Source organism: Triturus cristatus, chromosome 9 (assembly GCF_964204655.1).
Source record: "Triturus cristatus chromosome 9, aTriCri1.1, whole genome shotgun sequence".
NCBI classification, from domain to species: domain Eukaryota; kingdom Metazoa; phylum Chordata; class Amphibia; order Caudata; family Salamandridae; genus Triturus; species Triturus cristatus.
The window spans coordinates 1,291,253,223-1,291,272,559 of record NC_140592.1 but is presented as its reverse complement, the minus strand read 5'-3'; the positions used below and the strand labels follow the sequence as shown (position 1 = coordinate 1,291,272,559).

Here is a 19,337-nt window from a genome sequence, read left to right as displayed (position 1 = left end):
AGGGCCCCTGTCAGGAGGCCATTGCCCCACTAGCGCTGCCGATTACAGCACCATCACAACTAGCCATTGCACTCATACAAGTGTGACAATACAGACTTTAAATATACAATGAAAATGACCAATACATCCTGTCCAAGCTATTCTTTAAGCTTTGGGTGGCAGGGATTACTGATTTTAATGGAATGTAATTATTAACAACTGTAGCTGTGCTTCTCAGAAAATTAGATAAACAGCTCCACCAAGTGATAGCAGTTATAAGAGTCGGTGTTGACAATAACGTGCTGGATGTTAGAATTGGGGATCTCTGGTTGGCATAGGTAGGTACTTGTGTCAAGCAGGGATCCTCTCCTTTAGTCAGGGTAAGGGGTTACACTCCCAACACAACCCCTGCTCACCCTCTAGGTAGCTTGGCGCGAACAGACAAGGCTTATCTCAGGGCGCAATGGTTAAGCATTTGTGAACTCATACAGTAATTCAATGATACCCCCACAAATGGACTCCACACTGGGTTTATCAAAAATAATTGTTTTTATATAATAAGACTTAGCACAAGACCCAATAACGATAAACAGGCCCACAATACTATTGGTAATAAGCAGTTCTTTGATTCAAGCGTATCTAACAGTTCTGTGCGCTTTGTTTGTCTTCGTACGGTACTTACAGAGATGAGAGTCTTAAAGAACGGGTCTCACAACGCTGCAGGCGCCCCAGTGCGAAGCATACGCCCTGCGGCGCTTAAGAACGGGCATCACACACGCAGCAGCTGCTCCGGTGCGAAGCGTACACAGTACCTTTGTCTTGGAGAGTTCGTCACGGACGATGCGGTGAACACAAGCGCGATGTACGTTGCGATGTCCTCCTGTTACGGTGTGAGCTACGGCTCGTTGGGGGCCTTAGTCACGTTGTTCGAGGGGACGTTGCATAGTTACGGTGCGCTTGAGGTTCGTTGCGGCGTACGAGCCGTACCTTGAGAGCGGCGCCTTTTCTTTAAGCGCGGTTTGAAGCAGGCAGTACGCTCCGATTGTGAGTGACGTTCCCAGCCACTCTACGCGCCGCAGCCTGCCCACAACAGGGGTAGGGGGGCACGATTGAGCAGCACAATGCGAAGGGGAGAAATCAAAGTGCGGCACGCAGTCCTTCCTTCACGGTGCGAGCTATGGCTCGTAAGGGGGCCTTAGTCGCGTTGTTTGGGCCGGACAGCTGGGCACAGGCTTTCCAGCGTATGCGCCGATCTAGGCGGCGCACACTTCTCTCGGCCTTAGCTTCACGGTGAGAACGGCGGTTCTCGGCAGCGGTTCTCAAGGGGTTGAAGTCCACTGGTCCTGGGACTTCGTTCAGGGGGCAAGCTCAAGCACAAGCCCTTGGAGATCTTAAACAGCACAAGTTGAAATAAAGTTCTTCAGCAATCTTTCTCCTCTCCTTCAGCAGCAAGGCAACCACTGCAGGCCAATCCCCCAGGTCAGGGACTGTGGTGTTCGGGAGTCCCTAACGGGAAGGTTGAGCCAAAAAAAAACGCCGAAGTCCCAAAAAATGCAATGGTTCTGACTCTTTATTTTAGCAAGTCTGGCAGGTAAGATGGGGATTATATTGCGGTATGTTCAGGGTGTGATTTGGGCGAATAATCAGAGTTAACAAACATAAGAGACAGTCACTGTCCGTGGGATCTTCCTTGCGCGGGCCATTCGAAACTTGGAGGGATCTTGGCCTTCTGTGTTCGGAGTCCGCACATGGAGGTGCTCGGTAGGTGAGGGAAGGGAGGAAAAAGAAAACAAAAACAGGTCTGAGTCAGTGCCGCTACTTGTATGTTTACATCCATGCTACCATCACCGAAGTCAGGTGTGGGGAGGGAAGTGTGGGAGTCCGTTAGGGTCTCACCTTTGCTCTTGTGCCCCTTCGCAACCTCCCCACCAACCCCACCCAAAAGGTCCCCGAAGAGACACTTGCCTTGAGCCACTGCCCGTTCCCCGGACCATGGCGCTGGGACCCGGGGCGTCTCCTCCTCCCTTTAGCCCACCGGGTTTGGTCGCCGTAAATATCTCGTTCTCTTTCCTTGTTTCGCCATCTTCCGTCTCTCCTTTTTCCTCCTGCACCCCTCCCGTTCGCCGCTCTCCTCCGTCCTTGGTTTCTCCTTTTCTGCCGTACTCTGGATTTCTCGCTCTCCTTTCTCCGGCCTCGCGCGCCTCCAGCTACGTTTCAGCTCGTTTTAGGCGTTCTGCGTCACCTCCCGTGCGTGGCTCCTCCCCTTCGGCCGAGTCCAAGGCTAGACCCCTTCCTACTTCCGGAATGGCGTTCAGCGGCACAGTCACGATCCGCTTCCGGTCTGCTCCGTCCTCCTCCTTACAGGGACCTACAGCTTTCCCGGTTCCTTCTCCTCAGGCAGAGGTTCGTCTTGTTAGCAGGATCTAGTTTCTTGGGAGCAGGGTCCCAATACTTTTAGTGCAATTCTTTTGTTCTTACAGGCCAGGGGGGCCCTTGACTAGTTCGGTCCGGTTTCTGAGCACTTTGTTGACATGATGCAGGCTTCTGCTTTCAGTGTGCAGGGCAGAGACATCAGACGCTCCACAGGAGGTGGAGCCAGCATTGTGGTGGCAGAGCACAGCCCTATTCAGAGTCCAGGTGTACTCCTCCCACCCATCCTGGTGTAATCTTCCTATTCACCACCTATCTGCCCAGACTGTCTCTTGGAATTCCCCAGCCCTGCCACTCACACAAACCAGACAGCAGATACACATCACACAGAGGCGGGATGAAATGGTTAGGCAAGCAAATGCCAACTTTCTAAAAGTGGCGTTTGCAAACACAGAACATTAAAATAAACCCTACTAACAGATGTACTTTATTATTCTGAGTTCAGGCATACTAAACTCGATTTTCTACCATGTTCCCTGGGTCTGTTAGGATCATAGGATGTAACAATTCTAACAGCCCATTCTGGCCTATGAGAACAGGGTAGCCTTGCAATAGTGAAAAACGAAAATGGCTGTAATTCACTACTAGGACATGCCACACACATCAGGGCTTGTCCTACCTTATGCTTACAACGCACCCTGCCCTTGGGCCTACCATAGGGGTGACTAATATGAAGTTAAGGGAAGGTTTAGGGACTGGCAAGCGTGTGCAGTTGCCCAGTCAGCATGACAGTACCAGACTGCACGCAGGTTCTGCAATGGCAGACCTTAGACACATTTTACCAGGCCGCTTCTGTGGGTGGCACCACTAGTGCTGCAAGCCCACCAGCAGCATTCGTATTTACAAGCCCTGGGCACTCCTGGTGCACTTTACTGGGGTCTGACAGTAAACCAAATAAGCCAATCATGGAATCCAACCACCATATACATTTTAAATAGGGAGCACTTGTACTGTGGCACTGATTGGCAGTGGCACAGTGCTCGTACAGCAGCCAACACCAGCAAAACACATGAGGCACAGCGACAAAAAAGTGGAGGAAGACTCACGCCAAGGTGCCAGGTCTAACACTGGAGCTGAGCACCAGGAAACCACCGGCTTAAATTAAGCACTGGATTCATGGAACTTTAATTGTGGGGCCAGATGGAGGAGAGCATTTCCCCGAGTGTGTGGTCTGCATTACCTCATACCATGTCAACCTTTGAGACTAAACTCTCAGTTGCTGGTTGAACTCACTTCAGGTGAGGGTGGGAATTATGTAATTGTGGGGTTTAGTGCTTGACGGGCCCCCATGGAAGGCTGCGTCAAGAGTAGCCCTTCATTGCAAGGGGGACTTTTATTTACGCATACCGTTCTGATCATGCACCATATTATTCTAACACGATGGGAAATGGGGACTTCAAGTCACTGAGCTCCTATCACCAAATAAACTGTGAGTACAAGAACTGCATGTACCAGGCAACAAAGTTAGATGAGTTAGTTGTTGAATGCCACTTTTCACATAGCAGAAAAACGCCTCAAACTGTAAAATAGGAATCCTGAACATTTCATTTAAAACAAATACCGACTACCAGTACGTAATGTGCTCTGAAGTGCCAAAATAAAGGGAAACTTTAACAATCGTCCTGTTGTTTCTTGAATTTCTGCTCTTTATCCACGCTCTCCGCAGTTCTTTGGGATCAGTCTGTTGATCCTAGAAGTCCTGTTTTAAAGTCATACTCAGCTTGTTCTAATTTTTGATAGAACCTGCTTGAATAGTTTACGTTTAAATAAACAAGCTCTTCGGGAATCAATCTGTTGTTTCCAGAAGTCATGACCTGCAGTTCCTCTTATCTCAGCTCTTTGGGAATCAATCCGTTGTTTCCAGAAGTCATGACCTGCAGTTGCTCTACTCTCAGCTCTTTGGGACTCAATCTGTTGTTTCCAGAAGTCATGACCTGCAGTTGCTCTACTCTCAGCTCTTTGGGACTCAATCTGTTGTTTCCAGAAGTCATGACCTGCAGTTGCTCTACTCTCAGCTCTTCGGGAATCAATCTGTTGTTTCCAGAGGTCATGACCTGCAGTTGCTCTACTCTCAGCTCTTTGGGAATCAATCCGTTGTTTCCTGAAGTCATGACCTGCAGTTGCTCTACTCTCAGCTCTTCGGGAATCAATCTGTTGTTTCCAGAGGTCATGACCTGCAGTTGCTCTACTCTCAGCTCTTTGGGACTCAATCTGTTGTTTCCAGAAGTCATGACCTGCAGTTGCTCTACTCTCAGCTCTTCGGGAATCAATCTGTTGTTTCCAGAAGTCATGACCTGCAGTTGCTCTACTCTCAGCTCTTCGGGAATCAATCTGTTGTTTCCAGAGGTCATGACCTGCAGTTGCTCTACTCTCAGCTCTTTGGGACTCAATCTGTTGTTTCCAGAAGTCATGACCTGCAGTTCCTCTTATCTCAGCTCTTTGGGAATCAATCCGTTGTTTCCAGAAGTCATGACCTGCAGTTGCTCTACTCTCAGCTCTTTGGGACTCAATCTGTTGTTTCCAGAAGTCATGACCTGCAGTTGCTCTACTCTCAGCTCTTTGGGAATCAATCCGTTGTTTCCTGAAGTCATGACCTGCAGTTGCTCTACTCTCAGCTCTTTGGGACTCAATCTGTTGTTTCCAGAAGTCATGACCTGCAGTTGCTCTACTCTCAGCTCTTTGGGACTCAATCTGTTGTTTCCAGAAGTCATGACCTGCAGTTGCTCTACTCTCAGCTCTTTGGGACTCAATCTGTTGTTTCCAGAAGTCATGACCTGCAGTTGCTCTACTCTCAGCTCTTCGGGAATCAATATGTTGTTTCCAGAGGTCATGACCTGCAGTTGCTCTACTCTCAGCTCTTTGGGAATCAATCCGTTGTTTCCTGAAGTCATGACCTGCAGTTGCTCTACTCTCAGCTCTTCGGGAATCAATCTGTTGTTTCCAGAGGTCATGACCTGCAGTTGCTCTACTCTCAGCTCTTTGGGACTCAATCTGTTGTTTCCAGAAGTCATGACCTGCAGTTGCTCTACTCTCAGCTCTTCGGGAATCAATCTGTTGTTTCCAGAAGTCATGACCTGCAGTTGCTCTACTCTCAGCTCTTCGGGAATCAATCTGTTGTTTCCAGAGGTCATGACCTGCAGTTGCTCTACTCTCAGCTCTTTGGGACTCAATCTGTTGTTTCCAGAAGTCATGACCTGCAGTTCCTCTTATCTCAGCTCTTTGGGAATCAATCCGTTGTTTCCAGAAGTCATGACCTGCAGTTGCTCTACTCTCAGCTCTTTGGGACTCAATCTGTTGTTTCCAGAAGTCATGACCTGCAGTTGCTCTACTCTCAGCTCTTTGGGAATCAATCCGTTGTTTCCTGAAGTCATGACCTGCAGTTGCTCTACTCTCAGCTCTTTGGGACTCAATCTGTTGTTTCCAGAAGTCATGACCTGCAGTTGCTCTACTCTCAGCTCTTTGGGACTCAATCTGTTGTTTCCAGAAGTCATGACCTGCAGTTGCTCTACTCTCAGCTCTTTGGGACTCAATCTGTTGTTTCCAGAAGTCATGACCTGCAGTTGCTCTACTCTCAGCTCTTCGGGAATCAATCTGTTGTTTCCAGAAGTCATGACCTGCAGTTGCTCTTCTCTCAGCTCTTTGGGACTCAATCTGTTGTTTCCAGAAGTCATGACCTGCAGTTGCTCTACTCAACTCTTTGGGGTGCGGGTCATGTTGGTTCATATTCAGACCCCTATAGACTCCCCTAGTCTTTAGGGGTCTGATTATTAACCAACATGACCCCCCTGCCCCGGGACACCCAGGGGAGTCTTTAGGGGTCTGAATATGAACCAACATGACCCCCCCCCCCTTCCTGGGACTGCTAGGGGAGTCTTTAGGGGTCTGAATATGAACCAACATGACCCCCCCCCACCCTGGACACCTAGGGGAGTCTTTAGGGGTCTGAATATGAACCAACATGACCCCCCCACCCTGGACACCCAGGGGAGTCTTTAGGGGTCTGAATATGAATCAACATTTGGGCTGAAATTAAAGGCAGTGAGGGTTGCATGAAGAAAAGACAAGATAACTTATCGATGGCCTTTATGGCGTCCACTGCTATCGTGCAAGTGGGTATGTTAAGCGTGTGAGATATCCTGATGGCATGATTGAATAGTCAAATGTTGTCTGTGCCGAGCCTACCCTTGATAAAGGTTTGTGAAGGATGAATTATAGAGCGGAGTATAGTTTCCAATCTGAAGGTCAGGAGTTTCGCATAGATTTTGCAATCTGTATTTATTAGCGATATCGGATGGTAGTTTTTTTTTCTTCTCAACATAATTTGATTGTTGACAACCAGCACAGTGCGTGGGCCTTGCAGGGGACCCAGGACACATAATCAGGATGACATAAACGAGAGTCAACATTTTTAACAACATTTGAGGATTCATTGCAGGTAAAATATATTCCGAAAGAAGATAAGAACAAAAAGGAAGAAAGAAAGAGAAACAACTGCGCCATATTGCCTCCGTTCAACAAATAGAACAATCTGGAATATGGGGAACGTTTTTGCCACCCACAGTTGCAGCGAATAGAGGCACTAAGGAAAAGCCAATCCACTAGTGTCATAGCCGGATGGTAGTTTTTGGGGTCAGAGGGATCGTTACCATCTTTAGGGATGACAATAATAATGGCTTCCGTGGCAGTATGCAAACAAGCAAGAGGGTCAGAGCATAAGGATCCAGCACCAGATGTTTACTAAGTGTAACAGCCTCTATATCCCTTCAAACACCTCGGTGCATTAGGTCTGGGATCTGACCCACATACACCCCAATTAGGTGGTTAGCAAACCACCACTAACAAAAGCACAAAATTGATCCTGCACCCGAGAAACACAAGTAATTTGTCTTGTAACAGCAATGTTGCATCGTATTTCAAAGATAAGACGAAATATAAAACAAATAGCTTTCCAATGAAAAGACCAAACAGTGATATTTTTCATTGTAGAAAACACAGTCCTTTTTATTCCAAATTTTTTTTATTCTTAAAAGACATGATAAAATTGCTTGCCAACGCATTTCATCCCTCTTGGGACTTCTTCAGGGCTCAAACAAGTTGGTTTTTTTAATTGGTGTTGTTTATTGTCGTGACAATTTTGACAAATTACATTAATCTGCAAAGGGCATGTGGCGTATCTGCAGTCAGTATTGTACCTATGTGAACAGATAGCGTCAACAAGGCGTCATGTAGCCCATCATTTTAATGTAAAGATTTGGGAATAAGCGTATCCCTCCGCCTGTATATGGGTGTCCGGTTCAGAAAAATTACAAAAAAGCCATAGCCGAATGGTAGTTTTTGGGGTCAGAGGGATTGTTACCATCTTTAGGGATGACAATAATCATGGCTTCCATGGCAGTACCTGTAGCTGCTCCGGTAGTAGCGAAGTGAGAGGAAAGGCTTTTGAGGGGTTGAATTCGAACAGAACTCCAAGTGTGGTAGAAGGAGGAGCAAAAGCCACCTGGTCCTGGTGCCTTCCCAGATTTAAGGGGATTTATGGCTTGTTCTATCTCAAATTGGGAGATAGGTTTGTCAAGTGATGCCCTGGTTTTGTTGTCTGTTCGGGTTATGGTATCGTATTGAGGTATTGTAAGTATGACTCATAAGGAGTGTGGTTATTTTTGGAGTAAAGGCTTTAGTAACATCGTTCGAAGTTGGAGAGGGCGTCCTTCTGCCTGGAGAGGAGAGCCATGTTCATTGATAATGGAGGTTATTTTGGGACGTGTGTAGTTTTGTTTGAAGAAGGATGTTAGCAGTTTCCCTGATTTATTACGGCCACAGAAGGCAATTCTTTTGATTCTGTTTACAAGGAGGTGGGCCTTGTTACCTAAGATTTTATTGTAGGCATATTTTAGTTTTGTCAGGTGGGATAGACATGATCTGTCTGAGTTTTGTTTTTATAGCCTTCTAAAGGTGTTTGATGTGTTCTTCCAGGTTATCTAATTGTAGGTTGTCTTGTTTATTTTTACAAGACATTAGTTTAATCATGTGGCCCGGGATGGTAGTTTTGAGAGCATTGCATATTATTTGAGTGTTGCAAAGTCATCCTGGGCACCCCCATTTTTTGCTGAGTGGTACTGGTGGTAACTGACTCGGACTGTCCCTGGGCTCTGCCTAACCAAGCTCAGGGCCAGTTCTATGCTGAAAAATACAGTAAAAACATCTACATACACTAGGGTACACTATGCGTTAGGGTACCCCTATGATTGGCACGACCTCCCCTATAAGGCCTTAGTACCTAATAGGGCAGTGGATTGAAACTACCTTTAAGTCCCTAGTATATAATAGGGCAGGGCAGTTTAGAGCTCAGGGGCCCTTTCTTCACTTGCATGTGTGCACTGCTGAGAGCCAGGGGTCATTTTAAAAGCAGCCCTGTTAGCAGGACTGCTTTTACATGTAAATTGTGCCCAAACTCGACTTTGGTCTTAGGGGCACTTACAAATTGATAAACTACAATATTGTGGCATATTTGGTACTCTCAGGGTCTCCACTAGGTATCCCAGGGGTGGGGGGTCAGGAGGACCCTTATACAAGATGTTTCATATGCCCCTCAGTGTCCCAGGGGTGGGGATGTCTCAGGGATGGCGGGTCATGTAGATTCATATTCAGACCCCTAAAGACTCCCCTAGGTGTCCAAGGGTGGGGTGGGGGTTATGTTGGTTCATATTCAGACACCTGAAGACTCCCCTAGGAGTCCCAAGGGTGGGGGGGTCATGTTGGTTCATATTCAGAGCCCTAAAGACTCCCCTAGGTGTCCCAGGAGTGGGGGTCATGTTGGTTCATATTCAGACCCCTAGCTGTCCCAGGGGATCATGTTGGTTCATATTCAGACCCCTAAAGACTCCTCTCGTTGTCCCGGGGCGGAGGGTCATGTTGGTTCATATTCAGACCCCTAAAGACTCCCCTGGGTGTCCCAAGAGTGGGGGAGGGGTCATGTTGGTTCATATTCAGACCCCTAAAGACTCCCCTAGGTGTCGAAGGGTGGGGGGGTCATGTTGGTTCATATTCAGACCCCTAAAGACTCCCCTAGGTGTCCCAGGAGTGGGCGGGGGTCATGTTGGTTCATATTCAGACCCCTAAACACTCCCCTAGGTGTCCCAAGGGCGAGGGGTCATGTTGGTTCATATTCAGAGCCCTAAAGACTCCCCTAGGTGTCCAAGGGTGGGGTGGGGGTCATGTTGATTCATATTCAGACACCTAAAAACTCCCCTAGGAGTCCCAATGGTGAGGGGGAGTCATGTTGGTTTATATTCAGAGCCCTAAAGACTCCCCTAGGAGTCCCAAGGGTGGGGGGGTCATGTTGGTTCATATTCAGACACCTAAAAACTCCCCTAGGAGTCCCAATGGTGAGGGGGAGTCATGTTGGTTTATATTCAGAGCCCTAAAGACTCCCCTAGGAGTCCCAAGAGTGGGGGGGTCATGTTGGTTCATATTCACACCCCTAAAGATTCCCCTATGTTTCCCAAGGGCGGGGGGGTGGGTCATGTTGGTTTATATTCAGACCCCTAAAGACTGCCCTGGATGTCTCGGGGAGGGGGGTCATGTTGGTTCATATTTAGACCCCTAAAGACTTCCCTAGGTGTCCAAGGGTGGGGTGGGGGTCATGTTGGTTCATATTCAGACACTAAAGACTCCCCTAGGTGTCGAAGGGTGGGGGGGTCATGTTGATTCATATTCAGAGCCCTAAAGACTCCCCTGGGTGTCCCGGGGCGGGGGTCATGTTGGTTCATATTCAGACCCCTAAAGACTCCCCTGGGTGTCCCAGGGGTGGGGGGTCATGTTGGTTCATATTCAGGCCCCTAAGGACTCCCCTAGGGGTCCCAGGGTGGGGGGGGGGTCATGTTGGTTCATTTTCAGACCCTACAGACTCCTCTGGGTGTCCCGGGGCAGGCGATCATGTTGGTTCATATTCAGACCCCTCAAGACTCCCCTGGGGGTCCCAAGAGTGGGGGGGGGGGGGGTCATGTTGGTTCATATTCAGACCCCTAAAGACTCCCCTAAGGGTCCCAGGAGTGGGGGGGGGAGGGTCCTGTTGGTTCTTATTCAGACCCCTAAAGACTCCTCTAGGTGTCCCAGGAGTGGGGGTCATGTTAGTTCATATTCAGACCCCTAAAGACTCCCCTAGGTGTCGAAGGGTGGGGGGGTCATGTTGGTTCATATACAGACCCCTAAAGACTCCCCTAGGTGTCCCAGGAGTGGGGGGGTGTCATGTTGGTTCATATTCAGACCCCTAAAGACTCCCCTAGGAGTCTGTCCTGTGCAGGGAGCTGCATCCCTCAGGGGTCCGTCCTGCGCAGGGGTCTGCATCCCTCAGGGGTCCGCCCTGCACAGGGGTCTGCACCCCACGGGAGTCTGTCCTGCACAGGTGTCTGCATCACGAAAGGGTCCGCTCTGCGCTGGGGTCTGCATCCGTCAGGGGTCCGTACTGCGCAGGGGTCTGCATGCTTCAGGGGTCCGTCCTGCGCTGGTGTCTGCGTCCCTCAGGGGTCCGTCCTGCGCAGGGGTCTGCATCTCACGTGGCCCCCTCGATCCTCGCCCTGTGAAGGGCTAAGCGAGCACCTCGAAGGAGAAGGGATTTGGGGCATAAGGAGAGCCTGGGGAACCCCTTATCATACCGAGGGCCTCATACCGACTTCACTACGAATAACTGTCTCCACGGCCCCTATAGATACCTTAAGGAGTGGACAAGTTAATGCCCCACTGAAATGCTCTGATCAAATGTTATGGTTAGCGTTGTGCTTCAATGCCCAGTTTAGCGCTGTAATGAATTGCAATGTTTTACGCTCTAATGAAATGCCCAGTCTAGCGTTGTAATGCAATGCCATGTGTAATGCTCTAATGAATTGCCCTGTGCAGCGCTTTGCGTAAATGCTGTGTTTGACGCTCTAATGAATCGCCATGTGCAGCGCTATGGTTCAATGCCATGTTTGACGTGGTAATGTAATGCCAGATTTATGCCTCATGAAACGCTTTGAGAACCTGACGTTAATCTAGATAAAGCTGATAGGTTTTTATTCAACCTACTGGTGTGGTGTCAGTCATTGCGTGCGTTTTGTGTCTCAGTGGATGTGTGTGCTGTATGGTCACTCTACACGTAAGCCTTCGGGTGCCTACCTGCTCACGCCACGCTACCCCCAGAGGGCCTGGTGACCCCCGGTCCTACAGGTCCGTCCTGCGCTGGGGTCTGCATCCCACAGGGGTCCGTCCTGCACAGGGGTCTGCATCCCACAGGGGTCCGTCCTGCACAGGGGTCTGCATCCCTCAGGGGTCCGTCCTGCACAGGGGTCTGCATCCCTCAGGGGTCCGTCCTGCGCTGCGGTCTGCATCCCTCAGGGATCTGTCCTGCGCTGGGGTCTGCATCCCTCAGGGGTCCGTCCTGCGCTGCGGTCTGAATCCCTCAGGCATCTGTCCTGCGCTGGGGTCTGCATCCCACAGGGGTCTGCCCTGCGCCAGGGGTCTGCATCCCTCAGGGGTCGGTCCTGCGCTGGGGTCTGCATCCCACAGGGGTCCGTCCTGCGCTGGGGTCTGCATCCCACAGGGGTCCGTCCTGCGCTGGGGTCTGCATCCCTCAGGGGTCTGCATCCCACGAGGGTCCGTCCTGCACAGGGAGCTGCATTTCACAGTGGTCCGACCAGCGCTGGGGGCTGCATCTCTCAGGGGTCTGTCCTGCGCTGGGGTTTGCATCCCACAGGGGTCTGCCCTGCACAGGAGTCTGCATGCTTCAGGGGTCCGTCCTGCACAGGGGTCTTCATCCCATGGGGGTCCGTCCTGCACAGGGGTCTGCATCCCACAGGGGTCCGTCCTGCGCTGGGGTCTGCATCCCTCAGAGGTCCGTCCTGCGCTGGGCTCTGCATCTCACAGGGGTCCGTCCTGCGCTGGGGTCTGCATCCCTCAGGGGGTCCGTCCTCCACAGTGGGCTGCATCCCACGGGAGTCCGCCCTGCACAGGGAGCTGCATCTCACAGGGATCCATCCTGCACAGGGGTCTGCATCCCTCAGGGGTCTGCATCCCTCAGGGGTCTGCATCCCTCAGGGGTCCGTCCTGCGCTGGGGTCTGCATCCCTCAGGGGTCTGCATCCCTCAGGGGTCTGTCCTGCACGAGACGAGACAACGTCAGACACTCGCCATATGGAAAGTTCGTGAGGGACATGTATGCGAATATGTGAGCGGCATTAATGTTACAACAAGCACTAGCAAAGCCAAGAGGTCTCGCCCTTGTGACCTAGTGGGTTTGCTGGGGTTTTTAGCCAGGCTGCGATGAGACTAAAGTTAAAAACCAAAAACGCCTTTCATGCGACTACAAAACGACACTGGGGCTTGAGTTTCTTTTCAATGACCGACCCAACTGGGATCGGGAGCAAAAACGAAAGAAAAGGTGCACAAGCTTTCATTCCCCAAAGCGGGGTGGAGGGCAGCAACACAGAGGGCGCGCGGGGGGGGGGAGGGGGTGGAGTAGGGTGACCAGGTTCTCAAAAGAAAAAACTGGGACAGGTCATAGACATAGAAGTAGGACTACGGTTTGCAGTAACCATCGACCATGACAGCTCCCTCGACACACCGAGATTAAGCATTACAGACAACAAATCCGCGGTCTTTTATTGGCAACCCTCTCCTTTACACAGCAGCATTAGTACTTTTTATTACATTTACACTTTTAAGGACTATAGCATATATTTGCCCAAAATCAATAAAACATCACAGGCTAGCAACGCCAGATTTACTAGCTTTATCAATGCTCGTCTCTATAGCTGCGCGTCAGCACCACGTAAAGTACAACTCACCAATGTTGCTCAGTTGCTCATGACAGAAAAGCATGGGAGGTAAACTGCGGAATGCTAAATTGCCAAAGGGCAGCCATGGACCAATGTAAAAAAAAACACTTCTCTCCAGGTATTACTGCCTTAGGGTCTTAAGGGTCACAAAGGCTGGTCGACCACACAGTTCTCCCACATTTGCGTGATCAGTGCTGGGATGTTATGTTACCGTACAGGGGTGACATGTTACCTTACTGGGGTATGTATAGTGCACTCTAGCCATTGATATCATCTCATAGTGCAATAGTGTGAAGACCTGAGCAAAAAAGTCGAGCAGCGCTGCTCGCCTCTCCCACAGGCGTTAACCCTGCTCCTTTAAGTCCTTTCCAGCTAAACAGTTTGCCGTGATCTGAAAGGTCAGTCAAAAGGTCAAGTCATAGCTTTGATATGGAGAACACAGAGCATGCATCAATTGGTTATGAATAAAACATTCAATGAGTAATGCATTAATCCTTGCACGGTATGCATAAGGGCTACTGAAAAGTTTGCATGGCTATGAATACAAGCTACAGGACGAAGAAATATTGTTTTATCCAAAGTAGACTCTTTGGATGGCACGATGACGTAGGTGGCGCTGCGTGTAAAATGTCTCTCTTCAAAGGATTTCCCTTCTTGCTACAGCGCTCACCTCAGTGACAACACATGCCGTAAACAGTGCAAAGAGAGCGTGCGCGCGCATGCTCAACCGGAACAATGAAAAATAGGGACATTTCTGTGTTTAACCTGGACACTGTTTGAAAACAGGGACATTTGAGTCACTTGGAGAAAAGTGTCGGGACACGGGGACACTTCTCCAAAAACTGGGAAAACAGGGACGTCTGTTCACCCTAGGGTGGAGGGCAGCAACACAGAGGGCGCGCGGGGGGAGGGGGGTGGAGAGCAGCAACACAGAGGGCGCACGTGGGGGTACAATAAGGAAAAGCAGAATGACGAGCGCAAGAGGTCCTTAATGCATATTGTATAACGTGTATTATGGGGAGGGGGTGTGGACTAACGGCTAGAGCGGTCGGCCTCGAAGCTGGGGAACCGGGTTGGAGTCTCGACATGGACGCTCAGCATACTGTGATTCTGGGCAAATGAATGTGTCTATCTGTAATTGTGAGACCGGCCTCGTGGCGTAGGCCCTCCCGACCAGCAAGCCACCCCGCAACCGCACCTAATCCCCGATGTCACCGACTTCCGACCACCATGGCCCAACATCCCGATGGCCGGCCGGGCCCCAGCAACACCCAAGACCCCACCACGCATGCCCGGCCGAGGGAGAGAGCGACCCCCAAGCCAGACCAGGAGGCGCCATCCCTGTCACACCTCTGGTCTCCTCACCAAGGAGGGTTTCGATCGGCCACCAGGCACCCGGTGAGCGGGCGCCTCCCCTGCTGGGCGTCTGGAGACCCTCCCAGACCCACCTGAACAGATCAAAGGGCCGAGCGGCAGGAAATCCCGACACACCGCCCCTAGGCACCAAGACCCCTCTCGGCGAGGACTCCGGACTTCAAAGAGGAGGGGGAGTATAACAAGGGGTGCTGAAGGGACGGGAGGCAGAGAAGACCTGGACCACAAGAGCCCTGCTGACGCTGTCGCGGCTCCCCGAACTCTGAACCATCTGAGCCCTGCTGACGCTGTCGCGGCTCCCCGAACTCTGAACCATCTGAGCCCTGCTGACGCTGTCGCGGCTCCCCGAACTCTGAACCATCTGAGCCCTGCTGACGCTGTCGCGGCTCCCCGAACTCTGAACCATCTGAGCCCTGCTGACGCTGTCGCGGCTCCCCGAACTCTGAACCATCTGAGCCTTGCTGACGCTGTCGCGGCTCCCCGAACTCCGAACCATCTGAGCCCTGCTGACGCTGTCGCGGCTCCCCGACTCCGAAACCACCTGTGCCTGCTGAGTGACTCGCGGCACTCTCCTCCGGAAGACTCGGCAGAGATTGCCGAGAGAAGCAACATCCCCCCCAGCTCGAGGATTGAGAGCTGTACGAAGGATCCTCCGCAGAGACACTGAAAGACTGTCCCGCTACCCCCAAACCCCCATCACGCAATCGCCGCCGCTTGTGGCGCTGCTTCAATACCTGCATTTCGGATCATAAAGGTCCCTTAAAACTAACGATAAAGTACTATCTTACGAAGACCTACTGTGTGGTGTCCCTTTGTCCGAGTGTGCCAATTCCGTGAGTGCGATCCTAGGTACGAGACCCTGCCAGGAAGGGCCTCCCCGCTCTTGCTCGGCCTAACTCTGGGAGAGGTGGGTCAACGGGTGGTCAGGGACGTATTCCGAAGCCCCCAGAGAACGCCTTTCCAACAGTAATGCAACTGGTGCTTGTGTAAAGCGCTCTGATACCTTCGGGACAGGGTCGAGCTACATAAAACTCCCCCCAAAAACCTGTGAACTGTGGTGAAAAGGGAGTTTGGTGGGATCGGGAAGGAGATCATGGTGAGCTCTTGAGGCCCGGTGCACCACCCCTATGTCACCTGTGCACCACCCGTGCATTACCCAGTGCATGACCTGTGCATTACCCAGTGCGCCATCCGTACATTACTCAGGGCACCACCTGTGCATTATAATGCATGCATCACCTGGTGCACCACCCATGGATCACCCGATGCACTACCCATGCATTACGCAGTGTATCACCCATGTATCACCCGATGCACCACCCATGCATTACGCAGTGTATAACCCATGCATCACCCGATGCACCACCCATGCATCACCCGATGCACCACCCATGCATTACGCAGTGTATCACCCATGCATCACCCGATGCACCACCCATGCATCACCCGATGCACCACCCATGCATTACTCAGTGTATCACCCAAGCATTACTGTTAGACGGACCGGGAGGGTTGGCCGAGGACAAGGGGAGAGGTCTCCGGGGAGAGCCGTCTCCAGCGATCGTACAGACGAATAACTTCCCCCCCCACAGATGTACACCACACAAGGATAAGGTTTAACGTTCTTTATAAGCGATCTCTTAGATACGATAGAATGGTACAAGGAGGTCTGGACTCAGGGGTCCCCTCGATTCTAGTCTCTTGGTTGGGAAAGGGGGTAGCGGGACAGTCTGGTTACCAATCTGGTAGATGCGATGATGGATAGCTCACAATCCTCGAGCTCGGTGTTCTAGCTGGACGGGCCGCGGCAGCGCCAGCAGGTCCCGGTGAAGGTGGTCGTTACACGGTCCGCGGCAGCGCCAGCAGGTCCCGATGAAGGTGGTGGTTCCAACGGTCCGCGGCAGCGCCAGCAGGTCCCGACAAAGGTGGTAGTTGCAACGGTCCGCGGCAGCGCCAGCAGGTCCCGACGAGGATGGAGGATGTAGAAGGCCGCGGCAGCGCCAGCAGGCAGGACGATAGTTCACAAGGCAGGGCTACGGCAGCGCCGGTAGTCCGTCAAGGATGAGTTCTTCTCGGTGTCTCTCGACTCCAGGATACAACTGCCTTCCTGCCCTGGAGCTGTCCTAGTTATAGGTCTGGCGCCCTTTGATGTCCGGACCCTCGCACTTGGAGGTCGGGAGGTCCGGGATGAGGGAGTCCAGACACCCAGCAGGGGGGTGGAGCCAGCGCCCGGGGAGCTGGAGGGCGATCGGTACCTGGCGGGGGAGAGCCATCGACACTTCTTTCTCCCATCGACCTGCCAAGTGGTCCGTTCACCTCCTGGGGGGATGGTGGTGCCGGGATGTCGGGGCCTGGCCAGGCCCAGGGTTAGGGTCGAGCTGAGGCCACGCGGCCTCGTGGTGCAGTGTCCAAGATGGCGGCCGGTCCGGCCGAGGGAGCCGGTAGTGGTTCGGCCCCATGATACAGAGATGTCCGGGGGCAGGAGTTCCGTCTGGAGACGGGGTGCGGGTTGTTTCTGTGGGTAACACCTGGAGAGCCGGGGCTCGGGCCCTGTCATGCGGGGAGGGAGCAAGCCCTTTAGGTGGCCTGTCCAACAATTACCCATGCACCACCCATGCATCACCCAGTGCACCACCTGTGCATCACCCAGTAATACACAGGTGGTGCACTGGGTAATGCACAGGTGGTGCCCCGAGTAATGTATCACCTACGCATGACCAATGCAACCCCTGGTGCTGCACCCGTGCATCAGCCGTTGCACTACCCCTGCTTCCCCTGGTGCATCACCGCTGCACCACCCCTGCATCAACCGGTGCACTATCTGTGCATTACCCGTGCACCACCCAGTGCACCACCTTTGCATTATCTACGCCCCACCCATGCATCATCTGATCTTCCACCCATGCATCACCCGATGCACCACCTGTGTATTACCCATGCATCACCTGGTGCACCACCTGTACATTACCCACGCACCACTCGTACATCACCCGGTGCACCACCACTACACCACCTGATGCACCACCTGTGCATCACCCGCGCATCACCCGGTGCACCATCTGTGCATTATCCACGCACCACCCATGCGTCACCTTGTGCACCACCACGTGCTTCACATGGTGCACTACCCGTGCATCACCCAGTGCCCCACATGTGTATTACCCACGCATGACCCATGCATCACCTGATGCACCACCTGTGTATCACCCGGTGCACCACCCGTGCATCACTTGGTGCAAAATCTGTGCATTAGCCACGCACCACCCAAGCATCACCCGGTGCACTTCCCATACATTACCCACACGCCACCCATGCATCACCTGGTATCCTACCCGTGCATAACCCGGTGCACCACCCGTGCATTACCCATGCCCAACCCAAGCATCACCCGGTGAACCACCCAAGCATCACCTGGTGCTCTACCCATGCATTACCCTTGCACCACCCATGCATACCCTGGTGCACCACCCATGCATCACCTAGTTCAACACCTTTGCATTACCCAGTGTATCACCCATGCATTACACACGCACCACCAGTGCACCACCCATGCTTCACCTAGTGCAACAACTGTGCATCATCCGGTACACCATTCAGTGCACCCACCCATGCACTACACGGTGCACCACCCAAGCATCACTCGCTGCACCATCTGTGCATCACCCAGTGCGCCATCTGTACATTACCCGGTGCACTACCCAGTATACCATCTGTACATTGCTCAGGGCACCACTTGTGCATTACTCACACACCGTTCGTGCAACACCCAGTGCACCACCCATGAATTACTTATGCACCACCATACATAACCTGGTGCACCACCCATTGCATCACCCGGTGCACCACCTGTGCGTTACCCATGCAGAATCTATGCATCACCCGGTGCACCACTTGTGCATCACCTGGTGCACCACCCTGTGCATCACCTGGTGCACTACCCGTGCATTACCCAAGCAACACCCATTCATCATCTGGTGCACCACCTGTGCATCACCCGATACACCTCTCCATTGGGAGAGGTGTGGCCCCGCAGCCAGGGCGACTGACGCTGGACGCTGGGGATCACGGTTTGTAACCTGGCTCCGCTGGCGGGGGTCTGCCCAGAACCATGCGACTCGCTTAATCTTCCCAACGGCCCCCAGTGCTGAGATACCCCTTCGGGGGTGATTCGTGCGCTATACAAGTACTGGATTTACATTTTTATATTGACATTTGTGCATTACCCAGTGTACCACTCGTGCATTACCCACACATGACCCATGCTTTACCTGGTGCCGCACCCATGCATCACCCAGTGCACCACCAATGCATTACCCACGCCCCACCCAACCATCACCCAGTGCACCACCCGTGCATGACCTGGTGCACCACCCAGGCATTTCCTGGTGCACTACCCATGCATTACCCACGCACCACCCATGCATCACCTGGTGCCCCACCCATGCATAACCCAGTGTACCACCCATGCATTACCCACGCAACACCTGTGCATCGCCTGGTGCACTACCCGAGCTCCACCCAGTGCAACAACTGTGTATCAACCGGTTCGCCATCAAGGGCATCACCCGTGCACTGGATGGTGCACCACCTGTGCATTACCCGGAGCAACGCCTCTGAATCACCTGGTGCACCACCTGTACATTACTCAGGGCACCACCTATGCATCACGTGGTGCACCACCCATGCATCACCTGGTGCACCACCCATGCATCACCTGGTGCACCACCTGTGCATTACCTACACACCA

At 52.2% G+C, this 19,337-nt stretch overlaps 1 protein-coding gene across 5 annotated transcripts in view; it reads left to right on the top strand.

Annotated features, from left to right (window-relative positions):
• Positions 1-19,337, top strand: part of FSIP1 (fibrous sheath interacting protein 1) — a 941,373-nt gene that overhangs the window by 575,367 nt on the left and 346,669 nt on the right. The gene's annotated exons all lie outside the window — the stretch shown is intronic.